The 22,337-nt window shown below is 34.9% G+C and overlaps 1 protein-coding gene across 7 annotated transcripts in view; it reads left to right on the top strand.

Annotated features, from left to right (window-relative positions):
* Nucleotides 1–22,337, top strand: part of LOC119863952 (teneurin-2-like) — a 664,488-nt gene that overhangs the window by 368,463 nt on the left and 273,688 nt on the right. For all 7 annotated transcript variants that reach the window (XR_005358241.1, XR_005358240.1, XM_038534817.1 and 4 more), the window contains one exon: nucleotides 18,145–18,257. The gene's annotated coding sequence lies outside the window, so the exon portion shown is untranslated. The remainder of the gene's footprint in view (nucleotides 1–18,144; nucleotides 18,258–22,337) is intronic.

Here is a 22,337-nt window from a genome sequence, read left to right as displayed (position 1 = left end):
CAGCTCTAACCAATTTTTGTCATGTATTTTGAAGCTTCGTTGTTATTCACTACACATGAAAGAATGTTATGTCTTCTTGGAGTATTAATCTCTTTATTGTTATGTAATGCCCTGCTTTATCCCTGATAACTTTCTTGTTCTGAAGTTTCTTCTCTTCCTCTCTCTGAAATTAATATTATTACTGCCACTTTGTTTTTATTACATATTAGCATGGTGTATCTTTCCACATATTTATATTTTATATAAATTTACATATTATGTATATAATATGTATATATGCATATACTTAATATACATATATATTATGTTTACTATATATATGTATATATGTGTGTGTATATATATGTGTGTGTGTGTGCATATATATATTACCATATAGTTGAGTCTTGTTTTTTTATTTATTCTGGCTATTTCTTTTACTTTGTGTATTTAGACCATTTACTTTTAAGGTAATGATAAATATAGTTAGATGAATATATATTTTATTTGTTGCTGTTGTTCTTTATTTCTTTTTTTGTCTTCCACATTTTTCTGCATTTTGTGGTTTGAGTTGAACACTTACATGATTTCATTTTATTTCCTTACTTAGCATTCTAATTGTGCTTCTTTTTTTAAACCTTTTTTTAGTGGTTTCTCTAGAGTTTGCAGTATACATTTACAAAATTCAAGTCACTTTCAGTTAACACTGTGTCCCTTCATGAGTACTGTGAGCACCTTAAAATGTTTGTGTATTTTAATATATATATATTAAGAAAAAAAATATTTTCTAATCTTTCCTCCAGTTCCTTGTATCATTGCTGTCATTCATTTACTTATAAATAAACTTACATAAAGACCAAAATACAGGGATCCCTGGGTGGCGCAGCGGTTTGGCGCCTGCCTTTGGCCCAGGGCGTGATCCTGGAGACCCGGGATCGAATCCCACATCGGGCTCCCGGTGCATGAAGCCTGCTTCTCCCTCTGCCTATGTCTCTGCCTCTCTCTCTCTCTCTCTGTGTGACTATTATAAATAAATAAAAAATAAAAAAAATAAAAAAAAAGACCAAAATACATATATATGTGTGTGTATATATATATATATACACATATGTACATAAAAGCAGACATAATCAAATGAATTTTTGTTATTATTATTTTGAACAAACTATTATTTGTTAGATCAATTTAGAATAAGAATAAATGTTTTATTTTATTTTCATTTATTAATTCTTTATTACTTTTCTTTTCATGTCAATACAATTTTCTAACTTATATCGTTTTGTTTCTCTATGAAACATTTCTGTCTTTTAACAATTCTCGCAAGGCAGATCTACTGGTAACAAATTCTTTCAGTTTTGACTTGATGAAGTCATTATTTCTCCTTCATTTTTGAAGGAATAATTTTGCAGAGTATGGAATTCTATATTATTAGTTTTTGCTCTTAAAACGTCAAGTTTTTCACTCCAATTGATGCTCACATGGTTTCTGTGGAGAAGTTGGATGAAATTCTTATTTTGCTCCTCTATAGGTAAAGTTCTTTTTTTCTTCCTTCTAGCTTCTTTCAGGATTTTTTTCTTTATCTTTGATGTTTTGAAGTTTAAACATCATACGTCTAAGTGTTATTTGTTGGGCATTTATTCTGTTTGATATACTCTTTGTTTCTTGGATGTGTAGTTTGGTGTGTGCCATTAATTTGGGGGAAATTCTTAATTGTTGCTTCAACTACTGCTTTTGTTCATTTCTCTCTTTTTCCCTTTATTCCCATTACATATATGCCTTTTTAATTGTCCTACAGTTCTTAGATATTCTGTTCTTTATAGTTTTTTCTAGTCTTTTCAATATTGTAGTGGTAAGATTTGAGGGGAGGGAGAGAGGTCTATAGTCCTATGATTAGGTCTCAATAAACTTGGGCTCTGAACTTTACCAGTGCTTTTCAGTTTTCCCATCCTAGTTGAAACAGGATGGCTATGCAAGATTAAGCTCTGGTAAAATACTCCTGAGGTCAGGCCTTTGCTTTTTAATTTTGGAAGTTTCAATTGTCATACCCTCAGGTTTAGAAATTCTTTCTTCAGGTGTGTCCAGTGTGCTAATGAGCCTATTGATGGCATTCTTCATTTATGTTAGTATTTTGTTTATTTTTAGGATTTCTTTTTAATTCTTTCTTAGACTGTCCACCTTTTTGAATACATGAATCATCTATTCTTGCATATTGTCTATGTTTTCCATTATAACTTTTAGCATATTAATCATATTTTTATTTAAAAAATCATGGTTTAATAATTTTAACATTCTAGCCATATCTGACTCTGGTTCTGATGCCTATTCAATCTCTTGGAAGTATGCTTACTTTTCAGTTTGCTTTATGATTTTTTTGTTGTTATTGAAAGGCAGATATGATGTGCTAAGTAAAAGTGATTGTGGTAAATGGATCTTCAATAGTGTAGTGGTAAGATTTGAGAGGAGGGAGAGAGATCTATAGTCCTATGATTAGGTCTCAATAAACTTGGGCTCTGAACTTTACCAGTGCTTCTCAGTTTTCCCATCCTAGGTGAAACAGGATGGCTATGCAAGGTTAAGCTCTGGTAAAATACTTCTGAGGTCAGGCCTTGTTAAGAAGTATAGAATGCTCTGGGATATTTCAAAATGGTTCCTTTGCTCTACCTTGCTAGAGCAAGGAGATTTTTCTTCTATATTCACTTTGAGAACCTGATAGAGCTCCTAGAGGTAAAACTCACAAAGGTGTGTGAGACTTTTTATGATTAAGTGACCCTGGAGTTTTCAACTCTAAGATCTGTCCACACTGAGCCTGCAGCAATTTGTTAATTTCAGTCAAAACTTCTTATCCTGGCACTGGTTCCCATGGAAGTTTCTGATTGTGGGTTCTGCTCTGGTAAGTGGTGATTCTCTATATCAGCATGTCTTGTTTTTTTTTTTTTTTTTTTTTCCCAATTTTTGAGGGAAATGGTTTGCCTTTGACCTCAATTCTTTGATATATCTAAGAAGAGATGTGATTTTTCACTTTGTTCACATTCTTACTTGTTGTCAGGACAGAGTGGTTACTTCTAATGAAACTACATACTAGAGAGGAAACTGGGGTCAGTTTTTAATTTTTGTTGAGGTTATCATCATTTGAGTTATGACGTCTATCTGTGCTCTTAAGATGAGAACGACATTATGTTGAAAGTATTGTATTTTCAAGGGCACCTGGGTGGCTCAGCTGGTTAAGTGTTTGCCTTTAGCTCAGGCCATGATCCCAAGCAGGTCTTGGAATCTAGACCTGCTTTGGGCTCCCTGCTTAGCAGGGAGTCTGCTTCTCCTCTCCCTCTACCCCTCCCCCACTGGTGTGTGTGTACACTTTTTCTTTCAAATAAATAAATAATATCTTAAAAAAAAGAAAGTACTGTATTTTCAGAATTTCATAAAATTTCTTAGCCATCACAAGAAATTGTAATCATACATTAATTAATAATAATAAATATAATAAATAGAAAAATTTAGATGACAGTAATCATTTGAGACCCCTGTTTGAGAAAGCATGACATTAAGGTATATCTATAGATAAATTATAGGATGTAAGCTATTTGAGAGTAATGACTTGGATATATAATAGGTATTCTATAAATACCTGTTGACTGATCAACTGATTGATGCAGTCTATGCTAAATGTCACTTATCTAGTGGTGCAATATATGATGACTTTTATAACTCTAATAATTAAAATGTGTTAAAAGAAACAAAGCTTTAAATGGCTATTAGCATTAGGAATATTCTTTCCCTTAGGAGGTACGAAATTTTGCCTTTTACTTTCTATACTATTTAAAACTATACAGTCCTACAGTTTTTAAACTGAGCTGAAGTTAACTGTGTGAACCTTTCAACAAACTCACTTGGAATCTGTGAGATATTTTAAATATTTAAAGGAAAGTTAGAAACATCTGCCTAAACTACTACTATTAAGTTGTTTGAACCTAACTCCTGAATAACTGCAACTGTTAAGTAATTCTCTTGCCCTAGGGGCATCATGAAAATATTACCAAGACACTAAGGTTACCATGAACTGAGAATGTTTGGTGACATCTAGTATAACCTATCATCAGAATGTGATTATATAGCATATAAGTCAGAAAAGTCAAGATTTAAATTCACTTATCATCATTCAAACATATAAAATTCTATGAAACTAAGTGTATGGACCTCATTTTAGTAGAATGATAATGGATAGTTTAGGAGTATTGGTAGTAATTCATAACATGTTGATTTCAGATACTTTAATTTATGTCAGCTCTTTGGAATTGATAATACATTGGTCAATAGAGAAAATATTAATAAAGGTGATTATGTTCCCACCTACCCATACAAATCGATTTATCTCATATAGTTATTGCCAGTTTCAATAGTATTAGATTATATTTAACAGATTTCTTGCTAAATGTTTCTATTATTTTGTGAATGAGGCACAAAATGAAAAGTCATACTTAGTGATAGGCTGTATAAACAGTGTCCATATATACAAATATACAAACATACATATATTATGCACCAAGGAAGTTCATAACTGAATGCAAAAACCAGCCACACATGGGATTTGATAATCATTGAATGCTGCTTAAGGATAGTTAGTTAATGCTTTGTTTGTTTGTTTCACTAAAAACTATAAATTTGATGTATTTATTGATGTGGCAGTTTAGTTGATGCATATATCTTTATCAGATTTCTAAAAATATTCAAAGAAATCTTATGTACTAAAATTTTTATTATATGCACTTGGTCCTGGTTTTAATTTAGAATTATTTTACTACCTTTGCCTGGGAATGAGAGTGTCAACTAATGTTGCCCAAAAGAAAGATAAGTCCACATAGAAATATAATGTCCAATAGAAATACCAATGTAAGTTACACATATAATTTAAAATTGTATAGTACCCACACTAAAAAAGATAGACATGAGATTAATTTTAGTAATATATTTTCTTACAGTTAATATATCTAAAACATTAGAATTTTAACATATAATCAAAATAAGTAATAAGATATTTCATATCCTGGTTTTCATACTGAATCTTTGAAATTCAGTGTGTATTATTTTACATTTAATACATGTCATTTTAGACTAGTTGCATTTTATAAGCTTAATGGCTACCATATTGGACAACACAGGTATGAACTGTCTGTAGTAGAATTACTGTTGTTGCTTGTTAAAAATCCACTTTTTGAACCTTACCCCACAGTTATTGAATCAGAATCTTTTAGGGAGAGCCTAGTGACTTGAAATTTTAAAATTTTCCCTGCAGATTCATTTGCATTTTAATATTTGAGAACCATTTTGCTTCTAAGGGTGGTAAATTTTTAATCCTTTCCCCTGTCATCTTCCCACCCAGCCCCCTCCCCTGCCACACACACATATTATGTTAATCTCTTGGAAGAGAGAGTAAATGTTCTTTCTTTCTTTTCCCCTTCCCCAAATATGTAGTGGCAAAAACAATCAAAATTGTGTTGGCTACAGTGATAAAAAAAAAAAAAAAAAAAAGACAAGTAATGTGACAATTGATAAATGGAAGGAATACTAACAAATATTTCTAAGGTCAACCTGAAATTGTGAATCCATTTTATGTTTTCAAAATTTAAATCCATATATATTTTATTATAAGAATACATGACAGTCATTAGATGACTTCATTGAAGTGCTTTAATATTTTAACTAAAAACTCAGAGAGAATAGGCATCATAGAACAGTGGCTAAGAACCTGGGGTATGGGTTCAGATCTAGATTCAAGGTCCAGCTCTGTGATATGTCCTTAGACATGATGTTTAACAGTTCTGTGCTTAGATATTCTCATGTATAAAATAGGAATGGTGAGAATTCTAATATCATAGATATGATTGTATTAATTGATTGGTATAAAATGAAGTTGTGCACAGTGTTTAATGTATTATTGTTCTTAAATGGTTAGAGTATCATATATATATTTTTTGCCAGAGGGTGAGAAAATAAACCCTATTCCTCTTTATATATGTAGTTATTATTTGAAATATATTTGTTTGTAGAAAGAATTCACTTGTTTTCTTGAAAGAGTTCAAATTCTGAGAACCTCTGCTAGGCAAAAGCAGCATCTTGGCCATGCTCAGCTGCTACTAATCCCGATGTTGGGCAATTCTGTTCTAGTCAGTCGGTGGCTACTGAATGGGATTAACAATAGGCACAGATAATTTAAGAGGTACAATTTATTATACTTTTTTTTAAAGTTAAAGGCATTTTCAGTCAATTTTATGCTTAAGGGTTGACGAGACATTACTCAGTACTTCCTTAATGGGTTTGGGACACTCAGAGAAATGGTAAGGATGGTCATACTATTTTTTTTTTCTCACAGAGATAATTGATTATCACATTTCAGAAGTGACAAATGGTAATGAAAGTGAAAGAAAAGAGTAAAAATATTAATGTCTCAAAAGAATCATCCAGTCACTTTTCTAGAGGCAGGTGACTTTTTACACACTTCCTATTGGTGAAGCAAATACAGACTGAATTCTTGTGTTAAAAATGTGTTTACTTTTGCACCAAAAACAGTAATACCGACAGTGTGTTTCAATTAAAAGGAACCCTGGAGCAAAAATGTGTTCTAGTCAGGGGTAGAAGCAGAGTGTATCATTATCTCGTAGGCACAGCAGTCAAGATAATGAACAGCTAAGAAGACTGGACAATGGAAGGTGAAGTATGACTTGTCATGAAACTGTCAATAGAATCTGAGCTCACTTTCTATTAGTAGGTGCCGTGAAATTGTAGGGATGTGCTGAGCAGCTGAAGAAAAAAAAAACCTCAAGTAAAAGTGGCCTGATGGTACTTGGTAATTTTAAGCCTGATTTAATATTTTGCCATTGTTATTAAAAGCCTTAAATCAGTGATTTCATTGTTTAATTCCTCTTACTTTGAGTAGATGGCCTGTGTTTATCCTCTTAGACTTGACCTCGAGACAGAAATTCCTCTAGCACTTTTTCCTTTGAGGGGATTTTGTTGTTGTTGTTCTTCTTGAGTATATAGTGGAAGATTTGAATAAGATTTGGAATTCTGTCCCTGCTGAGGGGCAATAGGATATTTTATAAATTACAGGAGAGATGGGCTGAAGATATATTGGGCTTGCATCAAAATGGATTGTTGCTGACTGAGTCCAAGTGTAAGCATCCTCAGTGAATAAAGTGAGATAGCATATAGACCACAATAATCTTAGAAGAGAGTCAGGTTGGGTTTCAAATGAAAACAATCACTAATAATATAAATCCAAGAACATACAGTGAAAAATATCCATGTTGGGTGATAGAAGGAAGCGAGAAATTTTAAGAAAAACTATTTTTGTTCACTAATTTATTCATTCAACATGTACTTGGATACTCATTTCATGCCAGGTGTGGCTCTAGGTCCTGGGAACAGGTGAATAATAGGCAAGGGAGACAGATAAGAGACAGAAACACACATGAACACAGTAATTTCACCCAGCAGTGAGATGAGGAAGATGGAATGGGGAGAGGGGAAGAGTGATGAGGGTCCAGGGCAGCTGCTCAATGACACTCTCACTGAGGAGAATATTTTCATTACAGTGGTAGAGGGAGCTAGAAGAAGGAAGAAGGTCTAAACTGATTCTAGTGTAAATAGAGGAAGGAATGCAGTAAGATGCTGCAGGCTTCCCAGCTTCCTCCTTGATGCTTAAATTCAACCTTCTTCCCCTAAACAAGTCAGAGCCCCTCCTGGGCATAGATACTGATATATTTTGTAGGAGGTCTAGTGGTTTCTTCCTTCCCAGACCTTCTTGAAGTGTCCAGTTGGTAGACCCCTTGTAAAATTCTGGAAAGCGTCTCTGGGTTTTTTCATTTCTTTTAGTTTGTATGTAAGAATCTCTCTGCTCTCATAATATTAGGCAGACTTCTCTCTGTACCTAGAGCCATGTATTGACTCTGCTGAGATAAATCCTGGTGTCTTACGGAGTCTGTGAATACCAAATGCCCAGTGCCAGGCACAGAGTAGACGCACTACAAATATTTTCTGTGTAAAACAAAGAATGGAAAAGAAAGTCTCAAAAAGTCAAGCTGTTAAGTCATGTTCTCATGAATAGTTCCTGAATATACTGCCAGGATATGCTCAAGGTCTAGGATTGATTTCAAGAGAATTAATACGGGCATTTTAAAATTCCTGGGTCTCATCCTTGGAGACTCATCCAGGGGCTGTGGACTGATACCTGTGCATACGATCTTTTGTTTTAAGTTCTCCAGTTGACTCTTATCAGTAAGCAGTTTCATGAGTGCTGTTAGACTAGGGAGGGAGGCAAGGAAGAAATTAAGATTTACTCTTTCCATGGCTTCTTTGACTTCTGCTGTCTGTTTACGAGTTTTCCCTATGTGGGGTATTTGAATTGCACCCAACAAGCAAGATTATTCTTACTGTATTTAAGGATATAGCAGATAACAGGAAGGTAAATTTTGTTGTTTAAGTTAAAAGTTCAGAAGCCAAATGGGGCAAGATGCAGGTCTTCTCTTGAAATATGTGCGGAATCTGTCCATCTGTACCAGTTTCCAGTCCTACGATGAGCTCAGTTCTCTTAATAGCCAGAAAGTTAGACTCATGGAAACACACTTAATAGTATATATGTTCACATCCTGAAAGCTTTAGATAGTTAGGATTTGAGATTAGAATTCCATTTTTCCCCCCTATTAGATGCCAGCCGGGCTAGTTGCATTAATGACTGTGGTTATGTTTGAATGTAAATGGGGGACATCTGGCGATATCAGGAGATCAAACGTTGGGAGTCTGCATGATGACTCTCATCTGTTTGTCACCCAGCAGGTGTAATGGATGGCAGGCATGTGGGCTCTTTGCCCAAGTTAATGTACAGACCTAATATATTGAGGGGAGAAGTTTTTAATTTGCAATTTTAAAGGATCACAGCTCAAGATAGGTGTTGGGGGTGGGGGCAGGTGGGGTAGATATTTTCCACTGCGCCAATTTCTTTAGTAAAATCGCCGCTTTCTAGCCTACGGGCATTTCCCTTGTCCCGTTTCAACAAACTTCCACAGCCCAATTTGTTATTCAAAAATTTATGGAAAATGTATGTTAAAGTGAAAAGGGTACATTGTGCAGAAAAGGGAAGCAGCTTGTAAGCATATCATTATGCGTGAGCCATGGGGCCCGCAGATGGCACTTCTACTCAGAAACGAGAGTGGTGCCAAAAGCTAAACTCTAAATACATTTAAATCACATATCTTTACTTAAAAATGGAGTATTTTGGAAGGAAAAGCAGATGATATTTAAGTACACAAGTGGTATTCTTTTGTTCCTCATATAATAGAGCCCTTTACAAAAGTCCTTGCCTTCTAAGTGTGCAGTAAGCCTTTGATTCCTCAAATTCCCCAGAGGATTTAGTCGCAGTGCATGGCTCAGTTCTTAATAGGATTAACCATTGAGGTAGTACCTTGCTAGGAGAACAACTCTTCAAATATCCTTACAGTTATTGAAAATTAAAGGATTTGTTTTGATTACTATGTTCAATGCTAACAGCAAACCTTTGTTTTGCACATTAGAAATAGTAACAAAAAATTATCATGACATACGGACTTCTTTTTTTAATTGAAAATAAATTTAGTTCTTAGACTGTGCCAATCTTTAATTAATTAGGGGGAGGGTAACGAAAGGGAAAAAGACATTTGTTTGCTACTTAATATAATGATTTTGTGGAAATATATGCTTTTTAATATAGTAATCATGCTGATTGCTTGTTTAGAGAGGGGTTATATTTACACTTAGTGGAAAAATTATATTTTAAAGGGCACAGTTCATGTTGGTGAGACTAACATGGGAAATAACCAGTTTGTTTTTATTTCTTCTTTTGCAAGAGTGGCATTACTTCTACTAGCATCTAATACAATGAGTCTTTTACCTCTGAAATTGATTGTGAATGTGCATCCTTAATTTTTATTGATGGCATTAGATCTGACAGCAGTATGATTAAAACAAGCATTACTTGTATTTAAAAATTTAGAACAACCTTTTATTTTAATATTCTAATAGCTTCATCTGTTTAATGATTGTACTTTTAGGAAATCAAAAAGTATAATTATTTCTGTATGGCATTTGGTATATGGGATCTTTAATTTTCAAAATACTGCAAACACATGTTATTTCCTCCTTTCTCTACCTCCTTTTCCACCCTCTTATTCTGAAGTGCTGAACATAGAATAAATCCCTTCCAATTTTAGTGACCTGTATTGAGTTGATGTGTATGTGTGAGGCAGAAAATATGTGTGTGCACACATATGCATATGTACACACCTCTAAGTAGTGTGAATGAAGGAGAGAAGCATGAATTATTTTTTAAAGAAATACAATTTCACTATTTTCAGCCTACTACAAATAAAAAATAATGATGGTTGATAATGTGATGGTAAATAGAAGTCCAATGGCAGTTATTCTTGATGCAAATATATGAATCAATTATGAGTTTTAGCATATTGATCATTTCAAACTGAGTGCTGATAAAGTAAATTTAAAAGTGCTTCAAAAGTTTTTCTATGCAGATGGGATAGCTATATTGATTCTGTTGATGTTTTTTTTTTTTTTTTCCTGCAAAAAAATTCCTTGTCTTTACTGTGAAAATTTCTCATAGACCAGCACTGGTCAGGTCAATGTCTATGTATTTGGCAACCAAATTCCTTATTCCCTAATGCCCTAAGCTTTTTTCTTTAGTTTCTTTTATAGTTTTATAGCTTTTGACGTAATGCTATGATTTGTATACTGTGGTTATTCAGTGTTCTGGATCATGCTCTGGACTGTTGATATAAAGGTTTTTTTTTTTTTTTTTTTTTAAGGTTTTATTTACTTATTTGAGATAGAATGAGAGTAAGAGAGCTCACAGGAACAGGGGTAGGGGCAGAGAGAGAGGGAGAAGCAGACTCCCTGATGAGCAGGGAGCCCAACACGGGGCTCAATCCCAGGACCCTGGGATCATGACCTGAGCTGAAGGCAGACACTTAACCAAATGAGCCACCCAGGTGCCTTGATATAAAACTTTAGATGGTTGGCTCACTTACCACTTGTTTATATGCTCACTTGAATAACTCTCCCTGGATGGTGAGGATGTAGAGCCATGAGTGAGGAGGAGAGGTTCAGCTGTCCCCATAGCAGGTAGTAAATATGATGAATAGGCATATTGGAAAGTATTGTGGGCTATAGTTGATATGAACAATTAAATAGTTTGCTCATGGACAGAGGTCAAATATGATAATTACTGTATCACAAAACCAGCTGAGTAGGTGGGATATCAGTTAAGAGAGGGCTACCATACACAAAGGTCAGATTCTTTTTATGATTTCAAAATCATTCTTATTCCATGGGTTAGTTCTCCATCTCTCCATAATTAAAAAGAGATGATGCTAATTTTACGAATCTCTTTATATGTTTCAGTGCAAATCTAGTGCCCCAGAATGATTCAGTGTAAATGAAATCCCATGCAATGTCTTTCAGCAAGTTTTAATTTTTCTTAATGATTAAAAATTTCTCAAAAGGACCCATGTACATTCCTGAAAATAAAGGAAATAATCAGTAAGAGATTCACAGTTTCTGGTGAGATCTGCAAGTTTCTGCTTATATCATTTTATCTTCAAAAACAGTCTATTGTATCTTAAATCTATTCAGCAAATAAAAACAGTCCTTATATGACCCGGTGCTTTTTAGCTTGGACACTGGACTTCCATATGAGTACTGTTACATACTTTAGCCAAAGCCAATAAACCTCAACTGTCCATGAATTAATTATAATTAGTGGCTGATTTAATGTTTTCTTTTGCCTTCCTTTTTATACATATCCCTTTGAAACATGCTAGGCTGTAATACACAATTATTATTAGTTCAAGTTGAAGTGATTCTGTATAAAATTGGCCTCATATTTATTCATTCAGAAAATGAGCAGGGACAGAGTGCATATTTTATAAAACTCCAGTAATTTCTGTATCAGATAACCCTTAAGCAAAATAAGATTTGACCCTTTCAAAATTACTTAATGAATTGGTATTACATGGAGTATCTTTTTAAACTTCTATAAATTATGTTTCCTTTCTTTAAAACCTTTGAACATAAGCTTTGTACCACAAATCCTGCATTCTAATATTGAGAATATGATTGTGTTTTGATTGTTTTAGTGCATCTTTATGATAGAAACCATTTATTTTGAGCAAAATTATGCCTGAGTTTGACAGATAATTGTGGAAATCTCTATGTGAGAGATAAAATGACTTAAATTAATTGAAATGTTATCCTAAAGAGTGAAAATTCAAAGATTCCATATAGTTAAGAAGACTTCTTTAGCCTGAAATGGCTTTGGAGGGAATAAAACATACTGTAAAAATAAAGATAAGCTATTTTAAATTTGTTCTAAGCATACCTGGTTTGTAATTATTTGGCTCCTGATAATTTCTTTGTACTGTTGGTCAGAGCCACCAAAGATAATACTCTGTTAATTAATCTCTACCATATATTTGACAGTTCTGTAATCTCTTTGTCACAACCACAGTGGGCCTTCAGATCCTTAGGGAGGCTTTGGGGACCTCTGGATGTTTTGAAATGTTTTCTCCTGGCTCCCTCCTAAGATCCAACTTAGCTAGCTTGGGGATATCAGTGAATTTCAAATAGCATTTGTGATGAGGCCGCTCTCTTGATCCACTGTACAAATTTGCCATTAAAAGCAAATAAAATATTAGCTCCTCGTCCCCCTCCTGATGCCTGAGAAGCACATCCACAATCCCAGCAGTAGGTGCTGAACAGCAGATCAGCTTAATGCTCCCCTTGTGATAAAAGAAATGAGATGTATTGAACAACCATAACTTTATTAGAGAGATTTCTTGACATAAAGCAGTGTTATATTTTAGGTTAGCATATATAATGGCTTTGTGATTATGTACCTTTTCCCGTCTTTTTGATGCATACTGCTAGATGGCAAAATTTCAGAGGTTGGCATGCTCCTTATAATGCACCTTCCTCAGCATCTGACAGGAGTCCTTGAATGGCATTTGTGCCTGACTCCAAGCACACAAACGTGAATACAAAGACCTGTTTCCTCATTAAACATTTTTATCATCTGGAGAAGTTCTGTCCAATAGAAATATAATGCAGGGGTGCCTGGGTGGCTCAGTTGATTAAGTGTCTGCCTCTGGCTCAGGTCATGATCCTGAGGCCCTGGGTTCAAGCCCTGTGTTGGGTTCCCTGCTCTTTGGAGAGTCTGCTTCTCCCTCTCCCTCTGCTTGTGCTCTCCCCCTGACCCCGTCAAATAAATAAATATATATTTTTAAAGAAATATAATGCAAACCACACATGTAACTTGAAATTTGCTAGTAGGCACTTTAAAAGTAGTAAAAAGAAGCTGGTGAACTTAATTTTCTTAATCTATTTAATTTAACTCAATATATCAAATAGCGTTTTTCAGTGGGTGCCCAATATAAAAATATGATTGAGATAGTTTAGATAGTTTAAATCTGTGAAATCATATGTGTTTCACATTTATACATTGCAGACTATCCACTTTTTAAGTGCTCAATAGCCCATGGCCATATGGCTGGTGGCTCCTCTGTTGGACACTATTAAACCTAGGGCTTGAAGTAGTTTCTAATATATGGGCACCACTCAGATATTAGTCAAATAAATAAGTGATACTAGCTGACTGGTTTTTGTATATCCAGGTCAATGAATCATTTTCTATGTTATAAAATCATTTTATTGCTGATCTAAATGCCTCATTATCAAATGTCCTTGTTAAGAAACAGAGAGATATTTTATTTGGACTTAGGATATTTCTTTGAAGAAGGCTACAGTTCCTAAACAGTTACATGAATAGTAGAATGCAAAATGACTTGAGTATTCTGAAAGTCATTCATTCTAATTCATCATTTTATTTTCTGTTTTGTGGAATGAAACTCATATTTTTATGTCTCTGAAATCTTTATTTTTATTCATTAGAAAGAAGTCAATTAATTTGCATTTACTAATCTCCCATTCCTTACACTGTAACATCATTCTCTTTATATCTAAAGGGAAAATTGTTAATATTTCTTTTAAGCCTATAAACTTAATTTCCATTAATGGAGCTGGTAGTTTGAATGAAAATAACAACATCTTGCAAGTTTTATTCCTATTGTCTGGCTTTTTATAGGTTTGTCTATATCACTTCATTTTGTTGCACTTCCTATTGTGTAAAATATGCAGTCTGGTATTTGCTTAATTTTTCTGATTCGTATGTTTAATGATAGAAAAACACATTTAAAAAATGCAAATTGAGACCTTCCTAAGTTATTCCTCAGATGTCAATAATATTAATTTAAATAGGTCATTTTATAATATTCTTGAATCAGATATTTAATATCTCAAATTTTTGATAAACCTTAAATGAAAGGTTAAAATAATTTGATTGAATCAAAAGTGGGCCCAGATTAACTGCCATCAATAATCTAGAAAATGCATTTCTATTATGGAAGAAGGTTTGGAATAAAAAGAGGCGGCTGGCATTGTCCTATTTGTGCATAATTTTGTCTATTTCAGGTGAATTTATTTATAGAGAGATATCTAGAAGGATGTCCATCAAAATGTAAGCAGCAGCTATCACTGGCTCATGTGCTTCTGAGTGGCTTTTACTCTATTTTTATTTAACTATATAATTTTTTTTACAATGATACTCAAAAGAATATTTGAAAATATAGGTCTCATTATAGTTATATAAATATAGGTCTCATGTAGTCTCATGTGTTACTCTCATGTGTAAAATATGCCAGAAATGTATATTTCAGAAAAAATTCAAGTCTGGGTTTGTTAGTTTTATTATAATTTAATAATGCATTTAAGTTCAATCAATATATGTTTTATCTGATCTCTCTTAATGTAGATGAAAACCTAATAAATAGTAACACTGGCAATAAATGTATGCTTTAAAGCATGCCTCATTTGTTACTGAATATTTAATGAGTGACACACATTGATCAAAAAATCACTTCCATTTATCCATTTGACGAATATCCATAATGCATATAACAAAATAGGGAGTGAGTTTCATCCTTCAGAAATCAGTATTTTGACGTAATTCTATTTTACTAATAAAAATAAACAATAATAGCTAACATAAATGTATGTGCCACTCATTAAGTGAATTATGTATGTAGTCTTTATAATAACTCTCTGAGTTAGATATTGTTATTATCCTTATTTTATTCAAGATTCTAAGGAACATAGACGATTAAAGCTTGTCTTGGACCATGTGGCCATTCAGTGTTTTTCTTTGCTAGGCTTTGGAGCCTGGAGAGTGGATCATTACATTGTATCAAATATACTGTGTAAACTGACCATACCTGTTTTTATTTTACATTCATTCCATCAGCAGGCTTTTCAATTTATAATCAACACAATATAAAATAACAAAGCAAGTACCAGATTTGTTGCCTGAAAATTACAGTTGTCTTATTATAGTCTTGTTATTACAGAATTCTAAGACCGTTGTGGTCTAGGGCAGCCCGGATGGCTCAGCGGTTTAGCGCTTGCCTTCAGTTCAGGGTGTGATCCTGGAGACCTGGGATCGAGTCCCGCATCAGGCTCCCTGCATGGAGTCTGCTTCTTCTCACTGCCTGTGTCTCTGCCACTCTCTCTGTGTCTCTCATGAGTAATAAGTAAAATATTAAAAAAAAAAAAAAAGACCTTTGTGGTCTAGCTGAGACAAGTATCTGACTCAAGTGCAGGCTCCTTTACAGGTCCAAAAATGAAGATCAGTGACTAGCCTAAGATAACACAGCAAGTCAGTGGAAAGGCATAGAAACTGCCTGGGCTTCTACTATTGAAGCTTCCTTGTATGATTTTGTGCTACTTCTAATTATAAAAGAAAATGTTAGATCCAACTTGTTGGTGAATCTTCTTCAAAATATTCTTGCAATTTTATGTAGTAATAAAATTGTTAAATTGTGGCTTTTTACAGCATTAAAAACTAATATTCAGTAGAGATTAAAGGATCAGAACTGCACGTGTCGTAAACAGACTTGATTATAAGGACACCTAATTATTACAAGGTAGGATATAATTAGGTGCCAAAGTTGTGCGATACAAAGACAATAAAGGCTGTACAGTTTCTCAGGAAGAAATCAAAGAACCATATTGCTTTTCTGGGCTCTGATTGCCAAATTGAAAACTTCAAAAAAAAATTAAAACAAAGCAAGTTGACATAGGTCTTATCATTCTGTCTGGTCTTGTCAGTTTGTCTTTTAAAGACATGCAGTCTTGATTAGATAATTCTGTTTCATTCCCTTATAATCAGATTATCAAGCTACCATAATAAGCAAGATAGCAGCAACAAGGAAAGCAGAAATTGTGATTAATGTTAGTTGTATGCCTACTGTATGCCAGAAACATTCTTTCCTTATTACTCAATTTAATAGGTGGTTTGTCTCTGCTCCCATTTTATAGATGAGAAGACTGAGACTCAGGGGGTCTGAGGAACTTTGTATGAGGTTGTACTTATTAGTGAGAGAGTCACAATTCAAACTCAGGTCTGCTGTGATTTAAATTCCATACTCTCCACTGCATTGTGACAAGTCCTCCTACTGTCTGCAATATCAGGATGCTAGCACCTAATATTTGTTCCACATTTCCAGGAGTCTTTGAGGAGGGCAGAAAGGCCTTTCAGAGTGTTTAGGAAGATAGAGTCATCAGTTTGAAAATGTTGCTTTTACTTGTGAGGAGGGTATCCAGGAATGTGTTATCCGCCTGTGGCCTTATACGGGTGCTGGAGATTGAGGCTCCAGCTCACCAGAGGATCTCACACCCTGCTTTAGAAATGCTGGTTGAGGAAGGGCTCCTTTGTCCTACACGTGGAGACGTACATTTAATATCCAAGATGAGAATGACTTGAGCAAAAACCTCTGTGATTAAAGCTATTTGTTTTCAATTGCAATCATTCCTTCTTTGTTGACCCCTCTCTTTTTTGCACTAACACAATCCCTTTGTGAACCTACGAAATCATGCTTTGCCTCCCTCACTGTCCTAGTTCTCCTGGCCAGGGGAAAAGGGAATGTAATAAGGAACAAACATCTAAGTGTGGATTTGTTTAATTATGTGGACATTTTTGGTGTGTGTGGGGAGATGTTTGTATTTTTCAAAAGAGTTAATCATTAGGAGGTGAGCTCAAAATCTCCGTTGATGACATTCCAGGTATATAGCATTTTAGTGTTGGTAACAATAATGACAATGGTGACATGTGAAGTGTATTGAAGGGATACTATGTGCCAGGCACTGTACTAAGTGCTTTTGATGGATTTTTATGCTTAATCATCATAACATTTCTGTGAAATAGGGGTTATTATATCCCCATTTTAGATAAAGAAAGCTTAGGTTATTTGCCCAAAGCAAGTTGTATTGGAGTCGGGGACTTTCCTGGTATATAATACTACTCCTGTGTTCTATTGACCATGGTACTAATTAGCAAGAATTTGAATTTTAAAGTTGGCAAAATCATGCTTAAATTGTATGGATGAGCAAACTGTAAATTTGAAGATGAAATAAATCATTTGGAAATGTGAAGAGCAAGCTTAAAATCCATGTATAGCTAGAAAGATGGGCTTAAACTGTTCTTCCATTCTAATACTGTGTATTTCAGTGTTTAGATTACAAACAGGGGATCCCTGGGTGGTGCAGTGGTTTGGCGCCTGCCTTTGGCCCAGGGCGCGATCCTGGAGACCCAGGATCGAGTCCCACATCAGACTCCCTGTATGGAGCCTGCTTCTCCCTCTGCCTGTGTCTCTGCCTCTCTCTCTCTCTGTGTGACTATCATAAATAAATTAAAAAAAAAAATTTAAAAAAATAGATTACAAACAGCATCACAGTTGAAGGATAACAAATGGGAACAGTATTGTGGTAATTTGGTGTCTTAACGATAATGGTGTGCCATAGTCAAAATGACTGATTTAATTAATATGTTTTATACCATATTTTACATTTCTCTATTGAAAGATATTCTAAAGGGTAAGGTGTACAATTTAGCTTATTTAGCTCTTAATTCCAACTTTCCTACATTTTGAAGATATATGGTATTTATTTGCATTTTTATTCTTTTTTTTTTGTTTTATGCGCTCATTTGAATCTTATCTATTTTCTTTTTTTTAACAGTTACATCCCGCTTTTTATTGCCTAAGCCGACTGGGGCTTGCTTCATCTCTTGGCTTTGCTGTGGAGCACTCCTGTAAAGCCAGCTGAATTGCACACTGAAGATCCACCCTTTGGTGAGTGGAATCTTTGCTACAATTTTGTGTTTTGCTCTGCCTCATGTTGTTTGTATTGTTGACCAAAGTGCTTTGATACAGAGCACAAAATAGGGCTTTTCCAGCTCTGTGCAGGAAAACTGGCTTCTTTTCTTTTTCTTTTTTTTTTTCCTTATGGACACAAGTAATTTGTACTGTCATTTTCTCTCTCAGAAATCTGCTATTGTCTTTCTCTCCCAACCCAACTGAATGACTACAATTCTCTGGTCATGCATCTGCCTCTTCTCTACCTAGGTGTGTTCCCCCTGGCACCCTCTCCTTATCCCTTGGCCTCTACAAATAATTTGGTTATCACACTTCAGATTTGCTCTGTGTGCATGGAAATAAAAGGTAAAGGTTGTGGTTAGGTGGACCACATAGCATTCCACTGTAATGTGTAAAACATTTTAGATTAAAAAAAAATAATAATAACCTTACCCCCCTCCTCCCCCCTTGATCTGTTTAATGTTGCTAATCTATGCATGTTGTAAGACAAGCAAAAAGGAAACTGGCAAGCCTTTCTGATGTTTCTAATAAAATCCTCTCTGTTTTTATTGCCCCTGAACTGGCATCCTCAATATATTTCTACAGCATCTAGCACCATATATCAAAGGTTTTCCTAAGCCTTTTTCTTGAACCTCTGCATCCATTTTTCCCAAGTCTTGTGCTTTTCAGATCTTCTTTTTATATTTTTATAGGTTACATCTTACCAGGATGGTGCACTTTGGGGGGTGAGACAATTAAAGGACCCTATGGGGACAATTAATAATATATTTTGCAATTCTAATTTGGAGAGGGATCATCTGACTTAGCTAAAACCTCAGTTATAGAATAATTGTAGTAATTTCAGTACATATGGAGATATTAGGACCAAGGATAGGGTATGAGAGGAGGGATGGTAGAGACTTAGAAGTGGTTAGATGGATAAAAGGAACAGGCATCTGGATTAAATCTTTTTTTTTTTTTTTCTTCATTTCTAGCAGAAGTTTTGTGTGTGGTTTGTTTTACTTTTTGTTTTTTTCCTATGAAAGTGAGGCAGTGGCAAGGGGAGTGAGAATGGGTTTAAGGGCAAGAGTGTTGATGTGAATACTTTCATGAAGGAGGTATGCATTATGCAGTAAACAGCCTGCCTGGAACAGTCAGTTTAGAAAGTACTTATGAAACAGATAATGTAATGCCTGGATGGGAATCTCATGAGGCTGTGGGAGAAGTAGATGATGCAATTAGGTACTTAACCTGGCACTTGGACTTGTAGTCGGAGATAAATGAATGTCATCAGCAGTTCTGGCTCCCTTTTGCTGGTAAAGAAACTGAAGTCCATGCAACTTGTTTGAAAACTACCTTTCCACTGTGGCTGGTGTTCCACATTTTTTCTTGCTGTCCCCATGTTCTCTTGGGTATGTAGTCTGAGCTGGGAGAATTTTCTATTAGGGTAGTAGTGAATTCTGTTTGAATTATATTGTCCTTGGATACTGAAAAAGGCACTCAATGGGATAATGCTCAGCACACTTTCACTTTCTCTGAAGCATAGATGTTCCTCATGTCTTGGAGGTCAGATCCAAACTAGGTTGTGTAAGGAAGGCTCAAGTTTATTACAGCACACCTCTGACTTCAAGGATGCTAGCACAGAAGTCAGGTGCTATCCTCTCCTAGAAATATCCCCTGGCACCACTTTCTTTCTGGGAAGCTTGGGTCCATCATTGTTTTGGTTCTTAAAGAGCTATCACTGAGTGCTTAGGAAATCCATTATACTATAAATGCAGAGTTGTCAATTTTGGAAAAAATGGGAGGGTGTATAGTGACACAGACCTAAGACTCTGACATATCCTATGCTAATCAATTTGTCCTCTCCCAGAGCAGGTAATAGATCAGAATACTGCAGAGGAAGAGGAGGTAGCTTAGGTGGGGCAGGACCTGGAAAAACTGAGCCTCCCTTAAAGAATGAGTCCCCTGTTTCAGATCCCTAGGGGCTTTTCCTGTAGCTTTAGATTCAATGATCACCTGCTGTTTTTCTCTTTGTAGCTAATCACCCTAATCTTCTCTCTATTTTAATTCTCTGATTCAGCTTCCTGGAAAAGATGGTTCTTTGATACATTGTAGTCAGGAAAATGGGTAGAGGAAAATGAGGAGTGTTGTGTTGAGGTGGGAAGAGAGAGAAATGGCTACATGGTATGAGGAACCACCTTGATAACCAAAGCAAATTTTAGAATGTCAGTGATTTGCCTAACATGCTGGCCTGAAAACTCATTGAGTTTTCTCCATCCTCTCATTAGGTTTTGCCATCATTTAGTTAAGATAATTTACTATTGCAACCACAAATATTTTGAATTTTGGCTAAATAACAAGACACTCAGGGAAGCTGGGCTGGGCTTGCAGAAAACTGCTGTCAACTTTCAGAAGTTCTTCACTGTGTTTGGCATTGTATTTTACATTCTATGGAACCTGTTCCCAAGAAATACCTACCTGTTTTGAAAAGAACTCTGCAAGGCTTTTGCCCTCTGCTGTTCAATTGAAAGTGTCATTTTCAGCCCTTATAGAATAAATGACAGTGCCTTTATTAGACAATAGGCTTTATCAGCATAAATTAGTGTTTGCCCAAGGTTTTAGTTCCTGTCCATACCATCTCTGGTTCTTTTTCTTTTCACTTAGGCTTATGCGTGAAGTTTTAAATGCCACTCTCTTTGCTCATAAGAGGCAATAAATATATTTATTATAATTTATGTAATTTACTAGATCATAGCTCATAACATATTCATAATAAAACCCAGGCTTTCACTAGAATCACCCCATACTTTTGCTTGTTCAAAATATTTCAATTAGTGGATCAGTACCTTAAACATTTCTATGCAACTACTTTTGCTTAGCTAGAATGAGCGTATAAAGTGGTTTATACTCTCTTGAAGTAATAGAAAACATTAAATTTAAATGTAGATTCTCATAGTTCTAGGATGGTCACATCTGCTTTCAATCTGACTAGGATGAAATTTAAGATGCAGTTCTGTCCTCACTGAAGTATTGGGGGGAGGGGCTATTTTTCACCATTTAAGATATGAAAATAAAAGAAAAAGAAACTTAAAAACAATAGAAAAATCCCTGATACTTCAAAAGATCGCCATTGATAAGTGCCAAATAGAACAAATGTTTTTTCAATTTTTGATAGTATTAAAATGAAACCCAACTTTAGGTAGAAATTTTGGGAAAATTGACAGATCTACATGAAGGCTGTGTTTTCAGCAACACAGCCTGCAGTGGGTGATGTGTGGATTTAATTCCCTATCAGTGGAATACAACTTGACATTTTTCACTCTCCTTCTCATTTAAAGAGTTTGTAAGAATCAGTATGTACTGAATATATAAGTGACCTAGTCTCTTAAAAAATAAGATTAACACTTTTCTTCCCCCTCTAATTTAAAATTCACTTCTATGTAAGAACTGGAACTATTAGCACCATATTGAAAGTATTACACTGAGCTCTTTTTTTTTTTTTCCTTTTCCTTTTTGGCCAGCATAGAAACACCTTTTAATACTCAACATCTAACCTTTAAGATGAGAGCATTTTGAGAATTTTTTTCTTACATGCCTACTACATGCCTGACTTGCCTCTTAACGTCGAGAGATTTACAACAGGTTTTCGTTAAGTATTCCAAATTCTCTCATATAAAGTCATGCACCATTATATATTTCACAAAATATTTCCTTGGAGATTTAAAGTCTAAAATAGAACTTCTAAAATAGAACTAATATATGATGTATATGTGGTGTGTTAATATAACAATTATGAAAGGATAAAAAGTAGAAAGAAACAGTTATTAAATACATGCTGTGTGCTACATATAAACATTTTTTTCCATAATGTAAATCATTTTATTTAACATAAAAACAAAGTTCTCTTTAATCCTGAAAGCTGGGGATCCCTGGGTGGCTCAGCGGTTTAGCACCACCTTCGGCCCAGGGCGTGATCCTGGAGACCTGGGATGGAGTCCCACAATCGGGGTCCCTGCATGGAGCCTGCTTCTCCCTCTGCCTGTGTCTCTGCCTCTCTCTCTCTGTGTCTCTCATGAA

Source organism: Canis lupus, chromosome 4, assembly GCF_011100685.1.
Source record: "Canis lupus familiaris isolate Mischka breed German Shepherd chromosome 4, alternate assembly UU_Cfam_GSD_1.0, whole genome shotgun sequence".
Taxonomy (NCBI): domain Eukaryota; kingdom Metazoa; phylum Chordata; class Mammalia; order Carnivora; family Canidae; genus Canis; species Canis lupus.
This window is presented reverse-complemented; position numbering and strand designations above follow the sequence as displayed.